Source organism: Sus scrofa, chromosome 1, assembly GCF_000003025.6.
Source record: "Sus scrofa isolate TJ Tabasco breed Duroc chromosome 1, Sscrofa11.1, whole genome shotgun sequence".
NCBI lineage: Eukaryota > Metazoa > Chordata > Mammalia > Artiodactyla > Suidae > Sus > Sus scrofa.
This window is the reverse complement of record NC_010443.5, coordinates 26499195-26517732: the sequence shown is the minus strand read 5'-3', so window position 1 is coordinate 26517732 and position 18538 is coordinate 26499195. Positions and strand designations below refer to the sequence as shown.

Genomic DNA, 18538 nt, shown 5'->3' with positions numbered 1-18538 from the left:
ACTGTGTGACAGAAATTGAAGAAACATTGTAAATCAACAATAATTTAAAATTGTTATGCCACTTAATATTCAGATAGAAAGAAAGATATTTCCCTTCACAAGCTTGCTATCCAGTGGAGAAGTTACTACTATATTCATAAACTTTTTAATATTCATTACCAGAGTTATTAGGTCCTACTACCTGCCAAGAGCTTTGTCCTCAGAATGAATACATGAGAGGACCCAGAGACATGTGAAGGCTTCATACAATCCCAGGCCAATATGCATCCTCACTTCCATTTGTGGTATTATACTTATTTTTATTAATCCATTTCAGGCAGAGGCATGTTCATTTATTAATAATACTATAAATACTATTCAAGATCCCAGAAAATACAACTTACTTATTTTCAGCCCAGAGACTTAACTCTCAATAAGTAGGAGGCTAATTTGAATCAAAAAGTAGCCTATTTAAAAGTAAAGAGGTACTGGGAAAATCAGCAGTGGGCCAAAGTGATGGTTAATTCAAGCCAAAGATTCCCCAAGTGTGGCTTAGTGTCAATACATTAAATGCACTGATTGAGAGAGTATAAGGGTTTGTGCAAATATTTTTCTAGAGAGAGTATATTGTACATAAAATACTTAAACTTTTCAGATTCAAAATTCCCAAGTGGAGGAGGGGTTAGGGACTTTTTTAAGGGACTACATGACTCAGCTTGACTACCCAACTTCATTCAATGAGTGTTCAAAAGTAAACAAACAAAACAAAACACATTCTTTAGTTAGGTAATAGACTCAAAATACCCAAGGAAGTTTGTAGCTTTGGAAATTGTATCAAGTAATGGCACGAAGAGCTTGATACTGAATTTTCTATTTCCTTTAACTCCTCCCATCAGGATGAGCAGAGTCTTACCTCCCACCAAAGATGTTCACACTTAGTGAATATGCCTTTAGATTGAAAGAAAAAAAAAATGAATAAACAAGTCAATGAATCATTGATTTTTGGATCAAAAAGTAGCCTATTTAAAAAAGGCTATCAATTAATACATATCAATGCCTCTATAGGCAGATATATGTGTGGGTGTGAGGGCTTGTATATTTTATGCTTTAAATACCACATCAGGAAATTATAACGAACTAATTCAATGCTTTCCAAACTTGCCTGCTTCTAAGAAACACCAGGGGCCATGTATTAAGAGGACCGATTTCTAAGTTTCTGTCCTGAAGATTCTGATGTGAGAGGAATCTAGAAATCTCTACTGTTAACAGATAACTCCTGGTGACTCTTGTTATCAGTCAGGTGTAGGATATACCAAACTAACAGATTCTCGCTGCTCTGTTTATAATATCTACTCGTTCGATTGAGGGTCTTATTTTATTTGTTTTTATTACAGACCTTCCTAATGTTCCTTTCTTTAGCTCCCATTCCTGCTTCCCCACATTTTTCTCCCCTTGAATCTCATCTATTTCCTTACATGATGGCCATGCAGCCCCATCTGAGTCATTATCTGTAGCCTGGATCTCTATTCCTTTCCCACTTAAGAGTCACCACTGATAATGCTCTCATTAAAGTCCTAACAGTCAGAGTAATATATGTTCATTTCAAGAACTTTTAAAACTTTGGAGAGAGGAAACAATTTTATCATTTCAGTGGCTTTAGGAAAATTAAAAATAAAAATAAAAATAAAAAAATTTTTGAGGAACTGAAACTATCTGAGGCCTAAAGTCAGGGAATATACCAAAGGAACAAATTCCCAATCTCTTGTTCACACTTCCTCCAGACTCACTTATAAGATGCTTGCACACTCCTACCACAAAGGAGGTTATTTTCTCCTTTGGCCAAAGTTTTAAAAGAGGATATTGTACAGGATGTTCATGTATTCCGATCATAGCTGGCTGGATTTGTCAGTGTGTTACTCCCCCACATGAAGAAATTTACTATTCATTCTTTCTTTTTCATTCACTCAATGATTTTCATTGCGCAAATGGCCTACTGTGTGCCACATGCTAGTATTTGAGGTAGTATACAAAGACTAGGAAGCGGTTAACCTCACCTCTAACTCACAATTCATTGGAAAACTAGGCATATAAGCAAGTAATTATGCCACAATAAGCTGATTAAATTAAGGTGCATATGTAAGATGCTATGAGAACATAGAAAAATGCATTATAGTGTTGACATAAAAAATGCACAACCTGAAAGTTGGGAGTTAAGTTTTATTTGAAGCAAAATTAGTACTTAAGCCCTGGAGACAGCATTGCAGGTAGCCCTGAGAAACTGCTCCAGGAGGTGAGGGAGGAGCTAGGATATATAGGAGTTTTTGCATCAGAGGGCAGGAAGCAGGAACAAAAGAGGCCTGGGGTCACTGAAGTCACTCCTTTGATATGCACCTCTGCTATCGGGGCCAGTATCCTGAGTTTTCACAGCCTGCCGGCGTCACCGGCTCTCACCCTTGGAGGTGACTGCATTCATAGATGGCCGTGACTTTCTTTATCCTTCACAACAGACCAGGCTGAAATACCAACCAAGGAGGAAAAGGGGGAACATCAGGATATGATAAAGGGGAGGGGGAGGTGCATGCAACATACACACATTTTACAAAAGTTTGTTACTGATCTCCTGAAGGTAGAAGGTTACTACCGGTCACAAGGAGCAGACATCACCACGAAGGATTTTAGCCTTTTTCTAAGATATGAGAAGATACAAGAACTGGGCTCACAAAATCTCCTAAAGATATCCGCCTATCTGAAGACCTGATCTTCCAGTTTTCCCAGAGCACACAGTGCCTCACTTCTGATGTTCACCCCGAGCTCTGCTCATGGGGGTCTTTTGAGGGTCAGCATCTGCAGTGGCTCATAATTTAATCCATGTAGAGGCGGATGGCAAGTGCCAACCTTCAGTTCCCAATAGGTATGAGGTGGAGTCACTTTTGGAGAGGAGATAATTCTTTTGCGGTAATCGATTTCTAAGGCTATTTTTTAATGGTATAAATAATATAACATTAAGAAGGATATTTTTCACCACTTTGCACATTAACAATTTTCCTTTTCCTATGTTCCCATCTATTTTTTATGTAAAATACATGTATATTTATATATAGACAATATACACATATATTAGAACATATAACACAGATACATATACAAATATATAATATAGAGAGGACTATATGTTTATATTTATATGATACCCATATATTAGACTATATATATTGGATACTTGAAATCATAAATTTATAACCATGTGTTCCAAAAGTCTACATACATTTGGCTGTTTGAAAACTGAAATATGTTTTCCTATTAAAAAGAAAATTATTAAAGGTTGTTAGCTTTCCTGGAATAGCCTATTTAATACGTATCACTCTACTGCTATACTATTATGATTGTACTGTGGTAGCGTAATTGTGTAGTAATTAGAAAAATATGCTTTTTTTTAATACATTTCTACAGTAAAAAAGACAACAATAAAATGACTTTAAAGTATGTTTTAAATGCATTCCCAATGCTCGTTCATCCTTGAGACTGGAATTTTTAATAGATTTCGCATGGCCGGGTAAGGGAGAGTTGGCAGCCAAATGCTAGTGGAATGGGCAGTTCTGTTTCCCTTTTGATAACATTACAACTGGAGATATGAGCAACAGAACCCCAGAGCTGGTGGAAGAGAGCAGGAATAGAGCTTGTTTTTCTTTTTCTTTTTTTTTTTTTTTTTGGCTTTTTGTTATTTCTTGGGCCGCACCCGCGGCATATGGAGGTCCCCAGGCTAGGGGTCTAATTGGAGCTGTAGCCACCAGCCTACACCAGAGCCACAGCAACACGGGATCCGAGCCGCTTCTGCAACCTACACCACAGCTCACGGCAACGCCGGATCTTTAACCCACTGAGCAAGGGCAGGGACCGAACCCGCAACCTTATGGTTCCTAGTCGGATTCTTAACCACTGCACCACGACGGGAACTCCAGAGCTTGTTTTTCTAATTAGGAGATGGACACTCTCCCTGTGATGGGGCAAAGCTGAGCAAACATGGATTGAGGTCAGCCTTTGGCTAACTGGGAAAACTAGCACCCTGAAATAGCCGGGCCTTTGTATAGCAGAGTAGAGAGAGAAAAAGGAAAGCAAATCCCTTCAGATGGTTGGCTGGCACAAGAAAATATTTGCTCTGCCTGCTGGAGACTTGGCACCTATAGTAGGGAAAGTAGAATGACTGACTGCAAGGTGCCCCCCCCCACCCCATTCTCTGGGTACTGGCCCCTGGACCATGGAATCTGCTGATTTGGGAAGACACTAGCCCAACAGCAAACTGGCTGGACCAGTATCATTGCTGTGGTAGCTCCCAGGCAGCTGAAGAATGGTATGCATGGAGGTCCTGAGGGGCCACCGGTCCTTCAGTTTCAGAGTTAAGTATATCTTAAGGAACCTCAGTTGTGCTATGGGATAGTTATAAATTTGATGTTTTCAATACAGACATCTATACTGGTACTTTGGGTTTATTTTTCTAAGCTATATACGTGCGAGTTAACATCACAAAAGACCAAAGTTTGAAGGTAATTAAATTAAATTAAATGGCATCTTTCTATTCCACACATTTCCTACTATACCAGTTCAACTATGAATTGAAAAGATATACATGAGCATGTATAATGAATAATACTTTGGCTGGAACATAGAGTAATTGAGGAATAAAGGTGGAAATTTAGCTTGGGATTTTATTGCGAATGGACATGAAGGCTTAGTAGAGAAGCCTGTAAATTGATTTGGGAGGCAAGAAAAAGAATTTCAAATTAGACATTTATAAAATTATAACACAAAGTCACAGTCATGGTACAAAATTCAAGGAGTACGCTTTCTTCCTAAATCCTTCCCAAAGTTTTCTATACCATCACAGTTTTTGGAGCAAAGCCTTAAGGTGATCTGAACTGGTATTTCAGGAAGATGGCTTTAGAGGTAATGTGAAGGCTGCGTTACATCAGAAAGGAAAGGATGGTGATTAAAGGCAGAGAGCTGGCAATTGAAGAAGTGACAGAACTTGGTGACTGATTCGTAGGAGGTGTCAGAGAGAGTGAACAGAGCTGATTCCCAGATGTAAGTCCACACTAATGGGGGAGGGAGGGGAGGCTGTGCTTTCACTGGCTGACAAATGGGACACAGGAAGAGGGCCCTTGATAGATTTGCTTTTGAACCATGGTCGACTTTGGGTTACCAATGGGATTCTCATTTGGAGTTATAAAGCAGGCCAAACCTGAAGCTCAGGAAGAGACTGAGAACAGAAATGAAGTTTGCAGCTCATTCACCTGAAGATCACAGTTGAAATCTCTGGGGTGGGTTGTGTAGCCTTCAAAAAACTGCTTCCCAGAAAGCAGAGAAGACATTGAGAGAAGGAAGGAGACAGAGAAGGAGAGACCAGAAGCATAGGAGAAAAACTAGGTTGGTACGTTCTCCCGGAAGCCAGTAATAGAATTGCAAGGAAGGGTTGTCAAATGCCACAGAAATGTCAAGGCTGTGGGATTTGGTAATAAAGTCGTCACTGGCCAACTTAGAAGGAGCAATTTCAGTAGAGCAGTGGACTAAAACCAGAAGGTGTGGGAAAGAGCATGAAAGCGCAGAATTCAATGGGGATTGCAGTGAAGACAGGAGTATCATTTATTCCTTTACTCATTCACATACTCACTTATGCATTAATTTACCCAACAGATATATTAAGTAAATTGTGCCTTGGCACAAGGTACTGCATCAGACCTTGGGGACAGATCTGGCCCCCATGGAACTTACATGCTAATGAGAACCAAAATGAGTTAACAGAAAAATAATCTAATAGTGTTGTGACAAGTGCTGTTAGGAAAATAAGTTAACAAATGAAAGTGGGGTCAGGATGGGTTTGGAGGGAAAAATTGTCATAGTATGATGAGGGGATAGTTGAGGGAGGTGGGCTTATGTTGTTTTAATAAGGGGGACAGAACCCATTTGCAGGCGGAAGGAAAATCACAGTAGAAAAAGAAACCAAAAATGGAAGATAAAGGAGCAGCAATTTATGGAGCAAAGTTCAAGAGAAATGAGATCATCTTAGATCCAGGGCACTAGGGCTGGGATTAACCTTGGAAAGGATCAGGGCACTTCTTTCTCAAGATCCGATTGAGGAAAGAGAGGGGACATAAAGATTTTTCTCTGGAAAGAAGGAAGAGGAAGGAGAGGGAAGGGTCCCCTGTGAGGAAACGTGCACCCCCGTAAGGTAGACCAGAAGATCATTTGCAAGACAGAGAGTCCGGCCTTTGGTCTGGTGGAGTCCTTTGAATGGCCACTGTGGTCAGGAATTGTGCTGGGGACCAAGCAGGTAAAGTTGACTAATACAGAGAGCTTATAACCATTTTCAAGAATGGGGATTTGAAAACAAATCACCGCAGGTATACTAAGTGCTCTGATACAAAGATGCATTCGGTGGAGTGGAGGAAGGAGAGTTCAGAACGAGTTGTGGGGGAGGGAGAGAAGGGGGTTCAGAAGAGGTCTCCTGGAGTTCCTGTTGTGGCACAGCAGAAACAAATCCGACTAGGAACCATAAGGTGGCAGGTTCGATTCCTGGCCTCACTCAGTGGGTTAAGGATCCGGCATTGCCGTGAGCTGTGGTGTGGGTCGCAGACTCGGCTCAGATCTGGGGTTGCTGTGGCTGTGGTGTGGGCCAGCGGCTACAGCTCTGATTAGACCCCTAGCCTAGGAACCTCCCCATAGGCCTCGGGTGCGGCCCTGAAATAAAGACAAAAAGGCGAAAAAAGAAGAAGAAGAAGAGGTCTCTTGTAACGTGTGGAGCTGAATCTCAAAAGATATCAAGTCTCTGGGAAGGAAACTGGGTGTCAAAAGACACCCCAGACCAAGGAGCACCATGTCCAGAGGCACATCCAGAGCACCATGGGTTAGAATAAGGGCAAATTTGTATGGATAGAATACAAGGTTGAAGGGTGGAAGAAGGCAGGAGAAAGGGGTAACACACTTGAATGGAAGAGTCAGAGAGGTGGGCAGAGATCAGGCCACAGAGGGCCCTGCTTTTTATTTAAGGAAGGTGGACTTTCCTCCTGTAGGTAATGGGAGTCATTGGAGAGTTTACAGCATGGCAATGACAAAGTTAGATGTCATATCTGAGGCCGTGCGGGAGAATGATTAGAAGAATACCGAATGGGAGGCAAGGAAACCAGTTAAGACAAGGAAAATGACAGTCTGATGGTGGGAAACAGCGGTTGGATACAGAGAAGGAAACTGAAAAGAGAAGCAAAGTCAGTAGACAATTCATGGGATTTGGCCACTGTCTGAAAGTGAAAGTGAGAAAAGGAGAGTCCAGAGGACTCCTGGGTTCCTGGCACAGGTGACTCCCGACGGGGTGCCAATCCCAGAAATAGGGGGCCAGTGTGTCAGGAGAGCAGGCTTGGGGTTAAGGAGGATAAAGTTGTTGGAAAGCACTTAGCAGGACTGAAATAAACAATCAACCAAAAATGCTTGTCAAGTGACGTGAGAGACAAGTTGAAGCGTGAATGAGTCGTAAACTCACCTGGGCGTGACCTAAGTTTCCCAGCAAAATCAAGAATGGAGCACAGACAACAGGCACGTGGTTCCTCCAGAGGGAGGGTCTGGTTGAGTGGTTGCCCCTGAGCTCTGTGCAGGGGGCTGAGAAGACCCAGTGGGTGAACAAGCGTCAGGAACAGTGATGGAACTGAATGTGCTCCGAGGTCAAACAGCAATGGAACTGAATGTGCTCCGAGGTCAAACAGCAGCTAGGCCAGAGATGAAAGGCTAAGTGGCCATGGCCACACAGAGAATTTCAGGGTTTAGGATAATACAGATGGAGCACTCAGCTGACCTTAAATGCGTGGCCGTGCTCAGCTGTAGCTTCTGTGCACCAAAGTGTCGCAGTTAGTCTGAGGCCTTGATGCTAAGTGTGGATGTTGAAATCACTGGGGCTCTTGGTCGGGGGAGGGGAAGGCACACGTTGAAGGAGAAGGAGCAGCGCCCTGAAAGCCCTTATTGTGGTTTTCAAGGCCCGGTGCCATCTGCCCCCTCCCAGTCTCTCTCCATCCTGCTTGGGCTGTACCCTGCCACTCCAGTCCAGCTGGCCTTCTTTCAGTTCCTTGAATGCTCTGGACTCCGTTTCACCCCAGGGCCCCCACAAGTCTAATTTCCTCTTCTTAGAATTTCAAACCCACTTCAGCTCCGACTCTCCCTTCGTCCAAGCCAATCAGATCTCATTTTGAATGTCACTTCCCCGAGAGACTTTCTCCCCAATCCTCAGGCCATAAATCTGCTTTAGAACCCCTTCTCAGACGTCCCCCATTTACCCCTCCCTACTTAGCACCATGGTAACTAGTTCTTTCTGTTATGATTTGCTGACAGCCAATCTTTCTCAATGGGCAGGCATTCTGGGGGCAAACACTGTGTCCACTTTTTCTACCAATACAAGCCATCCCTGATGGGTCCCCGTTTCTGTATTTTTACCTGCCTTTGGTCCAAAGGACCAGAAGTAGTAGTAAAGTTTATGGAGTATTTTGATATAAAATATGGACACAATATTGCATTAAATAAATTTAAATTGTTAGCTAAGCTATCTAAATGAATGTGAAGATAAGTGGTCTACTAGGTGTCAAAATAGCTAATCTCCTAAATTAAGACCCTAGAATATAAAAACATACAAGAAGCTTCTACCCAAAGGGCCACCTTCCAGTCTTTGCCAGGGTATGCCACTGCAAAAGCAATCTTCTTTAAATATCACTTTTATCAGAGCTCTTCCCTGCTTAAAATTCTTCTAGGATTCCCAAACAAAGCTGAAGTCCCCTGGTGACTTGCAGTGGCCTCTGTGATGTGACCAAGGCCAATTTTTTTTCTGCTTGAATCAGGAAAGTTTTTCCACACTTGCATTAACTTGCTGGGATCACTGCCCACCTCAGTGACTTGGTCCACATGATTTCTCTCTCCTGGCAGGCCCCTGCCCCTCTCCAGAGCCCATCTGACATTGTCCCTGTTTAAGACCTGCTTCCCTAGAGGAGGTCATTTCTTGCCTTGTTAATATGTCCTCCTTTGAATTTGATAGCCTGGAGTTCCCATTGTGGCTCAGTGGGTTAAGAGCCTGACTAGTATCCATGAGGATTCGGGTTCCATCCCTGGCCTCACTCAGTGGGTTAAGGACCTGGCATTGCCGTGAGCTGTGGCGTTGGTCGCAGGTGCAGCTCAGATCCAGTGTTGCTGTGGCTGTGGTGTAGGCCAGCAGCTGTAGCTCCGATTAGACCTCTAGCCTGGGAACTTTCATATGCTGTGGGTGTGGCCCTAAAAAGAAAAAAAAAAAAAAATTAAAGAATTTGATAGCCTTTGTTCATAGGAACCACAAAACAGTACCTAACTGAATACTGTCCTGGACTCCTCAATATAGATTTTTGGGAGTTAAAACACATACAATAATAATCTCTAATAGACACTAATGAATTCCTCATTTAACCAAAGGGAACCTAAAATAACCTAAATTACTTTGTATTCCCCAGACTAGGATGTTGGTCTGGTTTTCTTTTTACTGGATGTCCAAACACCTGTGAGATCATTTGCCTCAAGAATTTCTTTTCAAAATAGAAAATTTTTAGAAAATGTATTTTAGAAATCTTTTTTTCTGTTGTTTTTCTTTTCTAGTCTTCATGTAAGCAAACATTAGTTAATGGGGTATTTGGAAGTCGAATTATGAACAATCTTTCTAGAACACAAAATCAAAACTTTACTGCCATAAGGATCTGTCCCCAGCCACTTACTAAAGGTCATATGGTGTTTATGAGACCAGACTGAGGCTAGGAATTCCTGGTATTCCATGTATTTTTACAACTGACTGCACCCTCATAATATATTAAGAAATTGCTACATAGCATGTTTAAAGAAATTCAGGACTTTTTCTATGACTCTCATTTAACTAAACCACTCTTTCCAATGATTTTCTTGGCTGTATATTCCATAGAAATTAGGCAGGCTCTGCCCTTTAACCACTGAAGGAATACTTCTTATAAAACTGAAATCCAGGAGTTCTCAGCATGGCTCAGTAGTTAACGAACCCGACTAGTATCCATGAGGATGCGGGTTCAATCCCTGGGCTCGCTCAGTGGGTTAGGGATCCTGCGTTGCCATGATCTGTGCTGTGGGCCACAGACATGGCTCACATCCCAAGTTGCTGTGGCTGTGACATAGGCTGGCAGCTGTCGCCCTGATTGGACCCCTATCCTGGGAACCTCCATATGCTGTGGGTGTAGCCCTAAAAAGACAAAAAGACAAAAACACACACACATAAAAAAAAAAAAAAAAAAAAAAAAAAAAAAAAAAAAAAAAAAAAAACCTGAAATCGATGCCATTACAAAATCTCTATGTATTAAATCAATAAAAAAGAATATGAAGGCATTCCCTGGTGGTTCAGTGGGTTAAGGATCCAGCGTTGTCACTGCTATGGCTCTGGTTACTGCTGGTTCGATCCCTGGCCCAGGAACTTCTGCATGACACAGGCATGGCCAAAAAAAAGAAAACTGAAAGTAAATCTCCATCACAAATGCCAGTTATATTTGAAGTGCTTATATTCATGATTACCATTGCCTTAATAAAAACGTTATCATTATATATTATTTCCTATTAATAAAATATTAATTTTATGCAGAGCTAGAATTCAGGACAGACCTATTACTCTATTAGAAATCAGGCACAGAATCTATTGGAACTATACAGTCACTAATCAGCTAGAAAGGTTTCTTCGAGAATTCAGAAAATTTGAAATTGTTTTGCTTTACTGGGAAAGCTGACACTGGGTCACGGTCAAAGCTTATAAACACAGAATTTTATAGCCATGAAGATACGCAGTCCATGTATCCTTCTTTATCCTTGGAGAAAAGGTAACAAGAGTTTTAGTTTCAGTGTTCTCACAAATTAAAAACAAACAAATAAAACAAAATGCAGAAATGGCAATTCTGGAACATCCAGGAAATCTGATCTCATTGGTGAGGAAGCTACCAAATATGGGCACACATAGTGAGATAATTTTCCAGGGCAAATTCTCTGAGGTATTTAGAGATGGGAATACCCTTATTAAAAGTCCTTTCCCAAATTCAATATAAAAAGAGCTGCTTAATCATTAGACTATAACTGATGGGAAAACAACGGTCACGATGTGGGGAATCACCCAAAGTTTTCTATAGACTCATAGGATCCAAGTAATCAGAGGCACTAATTTCAGAAGATCTGCTTCAAGGGACATTTCCTTCTGATCCACAATGGACATCTTTCTGTTTCATATTGCCTGTGCACAGTCCACATTTGAGGCCAGGGTCATCTCCCACCCAGAAAAGAAGCAAAAATATTGTGTGCCACCCCCACCCACTCTGACAATGAATCTACATCAAAATACAGAATAGTCTGGGAGTTCCCGTTGTGGCTCAGCCATTAAGAACCCACCTAGTGCCCATGAGGATGTAGGTTCAATCTCTGGCCTCACTCTGTGGGTTGAGGATCCGGCACTGCTGCGAGCTGTGGTGTAGGTTGCAGACGGGGCTTGGCTCCCGCGTTGCTGTGGCTGGGGCATAGGCTGGAAGCTGTAGCTCCAATCTACCCCCTAGCCTGGGAACTTCCATATACCGCAGAGGTGGCCCTAAAAAGAAAAAAAACAAAAACAAAAACAAGATACAGAATAGTCTGAACTTGCACTGTCTACCATATGACTACAACAGGACTCTGGCTTGAGTGGTTAGTAAATGTGAACTACAAAGACAGAAAGAATATTTCCATTTCCACATGCATCAGATTTGCTGTCACACCCCAGTGGCCGGAAAGAATTGCAAAAGCCGGGAACCCCATTCGCTCTCTGGGAGAAGACCCCCCCTCCCCACCCACATCGTCCTGCTCTACCAGGCTAATCTTATGCAGAGACCCTAGAGCTCCTGGAGTGAAAATTTCCAGTGTGGTGACGAAGAACAAGGGTGCTGGAACCAGCCTGCACTGCCTCTTAAAGAAAGGGTGGCCTTGGGCCTGTTACCCTCTCTCTGTCTCGGTTTTTAATCTGTTAAAAGGGAATAATAATGGTGCTTACCTTATTATGTGATCGGGAGAATTAAACAGATGGCTGCTTATTAAACACTAGGCTATTACCAACGGCATGGTTATGAGTGCCTGGGTCAGCTATTAATTGTGATTATTAAATGAATGCCAACCACGTCAACACTCTCTTGAGGGTTTCCCTTGCCTGCCTTAAATAGACATCTTCACACGAGCTCTGCATTGACGTCCCCCCCCCACCCCGCCCCACAGAGAACTGTGCTTAGTTCTCGCTTCCTCATTGTGTTTTCCTCAAACTTGGATGGTTGTTTACACCCACAGCGTGATCAGCAAATTCTCTGTCACGTAATCGAAGCTGCCGGGCTCCGAGGCCGGGTCAGGTTTGGCTGGGCTCGTCTTCACACCTTGGGTCAGTCATGGATGCTGATATTGGAATTCCAACCTCCTAATTCCTCTCTGCTGGTATCACTGAAACTTTCTGTGCCCTAGTTCGTTTCTCCACGTCTTCACTATAACCCTGTGAGGTAGGTACTCTTTTTAGCCCCACTTGACATGAGGAAACTGAGACATCAAGATTAAAAGGCCTTCCTGTGTCACCTCACTGAACGTGGCCAGGCTTATGACAGAGGTGGCTCTGGCGCCAAGGCCCTTGCTCTCCCGTCTTAGTTTGCCAACTGCTGTGGTCGGTTTTGATCTCAGACGACCTCAGAGCCCAGGACCATCCTCTTTGCTGAGTTTTTCAGCTCCATCAGAGCAAGGCCCCTGCATTTCTAGAATGACTGGAGACAGGAAACAGTGGCCTAGGAGCTGACCATGTTTTTCACATTCTTAAATGGTTGAAAGCAAATCCAAAGAAAAATAGTACTTTGTGACCTGCGAAAATTATCAGAAATTCACGTGTCAGTCTCCATAATAAAGGTTATTGGAACAGGGCCGCATTTTTATTTCATGACATATTGTCCATGGTTGCTTTCACACTTCCTTGGCCAAACTAGGTACCTGTGACAGAGATCTTGTAGACCACAGAGCCAAAAATATGTACCATCTGGCCACCCCTATTCTAGACCTTGGCTACTCACTGGGTGGTTCAGGGACCAATGACAACACCATCCCTGGGAAGCACATTAGAAAAGCAGTCTTGGGCCCCATTCGAATCTGAACCAGAATCTGCATTTACCCCAGTAAGTCAGCTGCACTTGGAAGTTGGAGCAGTGCTAGTCCAGGAAAAGGAACACATCAGAGAGGTTTGAGGAAAGATAGCGGAGTCCGAGCCTAACATTCCTGCTCCAACATTTCCTGTCTATGTAGCCTTAGGTGTTAACATTGAACTTAATCCTCAGTTTTCTCATCTGTAAAGTGGACCCAATACCATCTACCTTTAGGAATTATGTAGGGAAATAGAGTTACACTCCATAGTGGACTAATCCCAGTGGCAGTCACACAGCAAATATTTAATTGAAACTGAATGGGAAGAAGAAAAAAAAAAAAAAGGAGAGCCCATTGTGGTTCAGTGTTGGCAACTGGAGGGAGGGCCTTTGGGAGGCGATTAGGTCATAAGGGAAGAGCCCTCATGGATGAGATTAGTGCACGTATAAACGATGCCAGAGGAGTTCCCATCGTGGTCCAGCGGACACAAATCCAACTAGGAACCATGAGGTTGCGGGTTCGATCCCTGGCCTTGATCAGTAGATTAAGGATCCGGCACTGCCGTGAGCTGTGGTGTAGATCACAGATGTGGCTCGGATCTGGTGCTGCTGTGGCTCTGACGTAATCCAGCAGCTGTAGCTCCAATTCGACCCCTAGCCTGGGAACCTCCATATGCCACAGGTGCGGCCCTAAAAAGCAAAATAAATAAATAAGTAAATAAATACACACATAAATAAATAATGCCAGAGAGATCCCTTGTCCCCTGTCCCATGTGAGGACATGGTGAAAAGACAGCCATCTATGAACCAGGAAGAGGGTCTGCATCAGACACTGAATCTGCCAGCACTTTTATCTTAGACTTCTCTGCCTCTGAAACTACGAGAAAAAAAATTCTGTTGTTCATAAGCTACCATCTTCGGCATTTTTGTTATTGCAGCCCAAAGAGGCTAAGACAGTGTATTTGATCAAAAGTGAAGACCTAATGACAATGTAAAACTATCACAGAATGAGTAGGAATTGCCTGCCTACTCCTTACGCTTCTCTTTTCCTCCACCTGGGCCCTTGATCACCACCTGCAGGTTCAGCCCCACCCTAAGTTCTGGGATAACTATGTCCTTGGTCAGTGTTCAGGTGACTCAACACAGGTCACCTCCACTCAGAGACCTGCTGGCACCCAGTATCCCACATTCAGAGACTGAGTGCTTATCTTATGACTCATTTATTCAACAAACACTTAGTTGAATGGCTGCGAGGTGCCAAGTAGGGGGCATCTTGAAGACAGACAGAGTCTAGGAACAGTTGGTATTCATTTTACCTGAGTACCTACCTTACTAAAATGCCAAGTACTCCAATTCCTCCATGTCCAAGTCCCAGACCTGACCTCCCTAGTTCTCCTAGGACTGAGGTCCTCTGACAATTAGTCCAGCCAGTGTCTCCCTGCCAATGCTGTGATTACGTGGGTCTCCATGATGTTCTGCTCCCAGACCCTAGACCTCTCTTCCTTTGGGACTTCATCAATGCTTAACCCTCCAAATGCCTGCCCCACTCACCCAGGGGTGTTCCCCAGGCTCCATACCTGGAAGGAGTTCCCTCTCTGAAAAAGCATCCTTCTGGATGCTTTAGTGACAACTCCTCATTCTTCACCATTGACAGACCTCACCAGCCTGTGTAGGAACAAGCCCAAGTTGATCACATCAATGGAAACTGTAAAAGGAACTCTGGCTTTATTCATTCACCTTTTTTGATCATGGGATAGTCCTATGTTCTGTGACTCATACTGAAATGCCTTGAGTATGCTCTTCCCTGGGCAGCCAATTTCCCCTGATTCACTGGCCACATGCTTTTCCCCCGGGGAATAAGTAATTTGCTAGATTGTCTTTTTTATTTGCTAAAATACTTCTCAGAGGTTCGATGGGTTACCTGGGAAAGGCCAAGTGGGGGTGTGACACAAATGAGTTTCCTATCAAATGAAGGCATTAAAAAAGGAAGACAAATAATTGAATAGACTACACCTCAGGTCTTGCTGCTCTGGCACATCCAGATCACATGAAAATGCAAATCTTGGGCCCTGAAAGCAAAGGCAGCTGAAAAGATCATTAATTTCCCCCAGGACTTTTTCATGATGATTTTCAAGAAGGACCAGGACTCGTAGTCATCAGTGGAGGTGTGATTTTATTAACAAAAAGAATACTTGAACTAATAATACCTAGTATGACAATAACTCCGTTCCAGATAAGAGAGCATGCTTGGACATGCAATCAAATAGTACGTCAATTTATTTCGCAGTTGATTTTGTTGAACTTGTTCAAAATCTGCTAAATTAAGCATTATGGTTAAAAGTGCAGGCTTTGAAGACAAGCAAGTCTCCAGTACCAGCTTTGTCAGTTTCTAGATCTGTGACCTTGACCCTGTTATTATAGCTGGAAAATGGGATAATGATAGCCACATGTGAAGACTAAATGTGATCAAACAAATAAAACACTTAGCTCAATATTGAGCATACAGTGAGTGTGCTGTGAAGGTATATAAAATTCATGGATATGGGACACAGGGTATCCGAGGATAATCCAGAATCTCCACTTGATTGACAACTGAGCTACCTTAATCAAACCCACTACTATCCTATAGTAAAGGGAGATTCTCTACCTTCACAATAGAAATAAAATCTCTATATATAGTATCTGGTAATATTTTCTCCACCTGGTACACAGTTGTCAAGAGAGATATGGAATGTATATCCTAACCAGTCACCTTTGCCTGGGTGCTGACACTTCTTTGGATAGAAGGGCAGCCATACCTGTTTAATTAACTCATATCCATCAAGGATGTCACAGATGCGTCCAGTGGGACTTGTAGTCACTTTAGAAAACCTGCCACAAAGGTGAGTAGGACAAAGGGAAGAGTAGCAAAGATGAGGAATATCATTTCTATTTCAAGGTAGAGCCAAGCGTGAGTCATAATCACGGAAATTTCAGATTATTGAGAGACTGATTTATCTTATTAGATTAGTCACACATATAACAGGATATGGCAATGAAGGATGTATTTGTCATATACTGTATTTTTTGAGCATGTTAAGGGCCAGGCACTGTATCTTATCCTTATTTAATCATTACAATAACTCTTTGAGGTAGGTACCATTATAACCCTTTTCATGGTATCTCCGCTTTATGACATCTATGCATATAAACTTCTGCTGGGGGACATAAAAATAGTTAAATGGGAAGACATAGCACAGTCTTGAATAAAAAAGATTCAATATCATCTATATATATAAAATCTTCCTTTAAAAATTATCAATTCAATGCACTTCCCTCTCCAAAAAACTCATCAAATTTGTTCGAAAGGAAGGGACTAGATAAGCAGATTTTTCATATAAAAATTTAAACAAGTAATATTAGCTAGGAAAATTCTTGAAAAAAATCAGAAGACAGATAGATATTCTATCAGATATTAAATTATAACATTTTAATTGTTAAAACAATGCTTTCTTTGCATAAGAAAAGACCCAAAAATCAGTAAAGCAGTGTCATAACTCCAATAATATATTAAAATAGGTACAGAAATTTAGGCTTTGATAAATTCAGTTGGAGATTAAGGTACAATTTAATCATATGTCTTTGGAACAACCAGGGGGCCACCTAGAAAAATGAAATGGAATGAAATGAAATTAGAGCTCCACAGCTTAAAATAAAATAAATTTCAGATGGGTCAAATATTTTAATATGAAAAATGAAGTCACAAAATATTCAGAAGAAAATTAGAAAATTTTAATGTTTTTAAATTTCAGAATGAATCGTTCCTATATATGATTTTTTAAAAATCCAGGGTCCATAAAACAATTTTTTAAATTTCTGCTTGGAAAACAACCAAGTTAAATGGCAAATATATTTATAAGTATATAATTTATATATAAATAGAATATATATTTGCAAGTTGCAATTCATACAAAAGACTCATTTTTATGTACATAAAGAATTCCTACATTTCAATAAGAAGAAAATCAACATCCAAAAAAGATAATGCACAAGATTTGAGCAGTTAGAGAAAAGGAAATAAAGACTTCTTTAAAATATGAAAAGATGCTCACCCTTAGACCAAGAGCATTGCATGTTAAACTCCTGTTGAGATGCTATTCTCACCCAACGGTTCCACAAAGATTTCCAAGAGAAAACAGCACTGGCAGACACTGCTGGTGAGAATACAGAGGCAACTACAATGCAGAACAATGTGGCACTATCTATCCAAATTTCAAACACAAAGATCTTTTTTACCCAGCAATTCCACTCAAAAAAATGTCTTACAAAGACATATTTCCGTGTATGCAGTGATCCACCCACATTCCAGCACTGCCTTCCAGAACAAAGATTGAAAGAAGCCTAAATGTCCATCAACAGGTAAACCACGGTCCAGCTATATAATGGACTGTCCCGTAGCCATTAAAAACCTAATAAAATGGAACACATGTGCTGATATGGGTCAGTTCCAACACATTTTAAGTGAAAAAATATGTAAGCCTGAGGAAAGAGGCTTTGTGAAACTGAGTAACTTCCCTAAAATAACTTTGCTATTATAGGGTGGTTGGTACTAGAACCCTGTTGTTTCTGAGTACAAGGCATTGCATTTAGCTCACTGCAGTTCTGCTGTTGTGGAAAAGTCATGCTGTTGATAAAATGGTGAGGTCAGCGGACTGCAGTCTTCTGTGACGCTGTGAACGCATTGTTCCTTTGGGAAGTTTTTCAAGGAGGCGGGAGGGTGTGGAGTGGGGAATTGACTGCAAGTTAACATTGTTTCTTGGGCAAGTTATTAAAGCTTTGCCCTTAACCTTTGTCAGACATACCAGGACTAGCAAGGAAGGTATAGTTTATTAATTCCTCCTGGAGCACAATTGAAGCTGAATTCTGCTTCAGAATCTAGTGTTCAGAAACATGAGAATTCGCACCCTAACCCTTGGAAAGTGTTTGTACCCTGCGGAGAGCCGAATACTTCATGGCAAAATCTCTTCTGTTCCGAAGGAAAAAGCATTCAGCAAACGAGGGCATTAACAGTTGTTGAAAGGCATGTGGCAACATCACAATTCAGTTTATGAAAGGAAATGAAGGCAGAGTTCTTATCTAATTAAACAGCTTGGGGAAAGAAAGCGGGCAAAGGGTAATTACCTAACTTGGCATTTGGCCTGGAAAAGAAAGGTTAATATGTCTTTTCTTTCAAAAACTGTCAGGAAACCTCAAATTATAATGCTTGCTTTAGAGCTGCAGGGAATTTTTCATCCCTGAATCCCATGGCACTTGACACATTCGAATTATGTGGCCCTTGAGATGCTTCCTTTAAAAAACGATTAATTGGGAGTTCCCATTGTGGCTCAGTGGTTAACAAA

At 41.7% G+C, this 18538-nt stretch overlaps 1 long non-coding RNA gene across 6 annotated transcripts in view; it reads right to left on the bottom strand.

Annotated features, from left to right (window-relative positions):
• Positions 1 to 18538, bottom strand: part of LOC100621792 — a 30440-nt gene extending 11902 nt beyond the window's left edge. For 2 of the 6 annotated variants that reach the window (XR_002342642.1, XR_002342658.1), the window contains exons 1-3: positions 17252 to 18538; positions 15959 to 16802; positions 784 to 927 (exon numbers count right to left, since the gene is read on the bottom strand). This is a non-coding gene — a long non-coding RNA (uncharacterized LOC100621792). The remainder of the gene's footprint in view (positions 1 to 783; positions 928 to 15958; positions 16803 to 17251) is intronic. The other 4 variants (XR_001305915.2, XR_002342647.1, XR_002342646.1 and 1 more) reach the window with 3 other exon arrangements.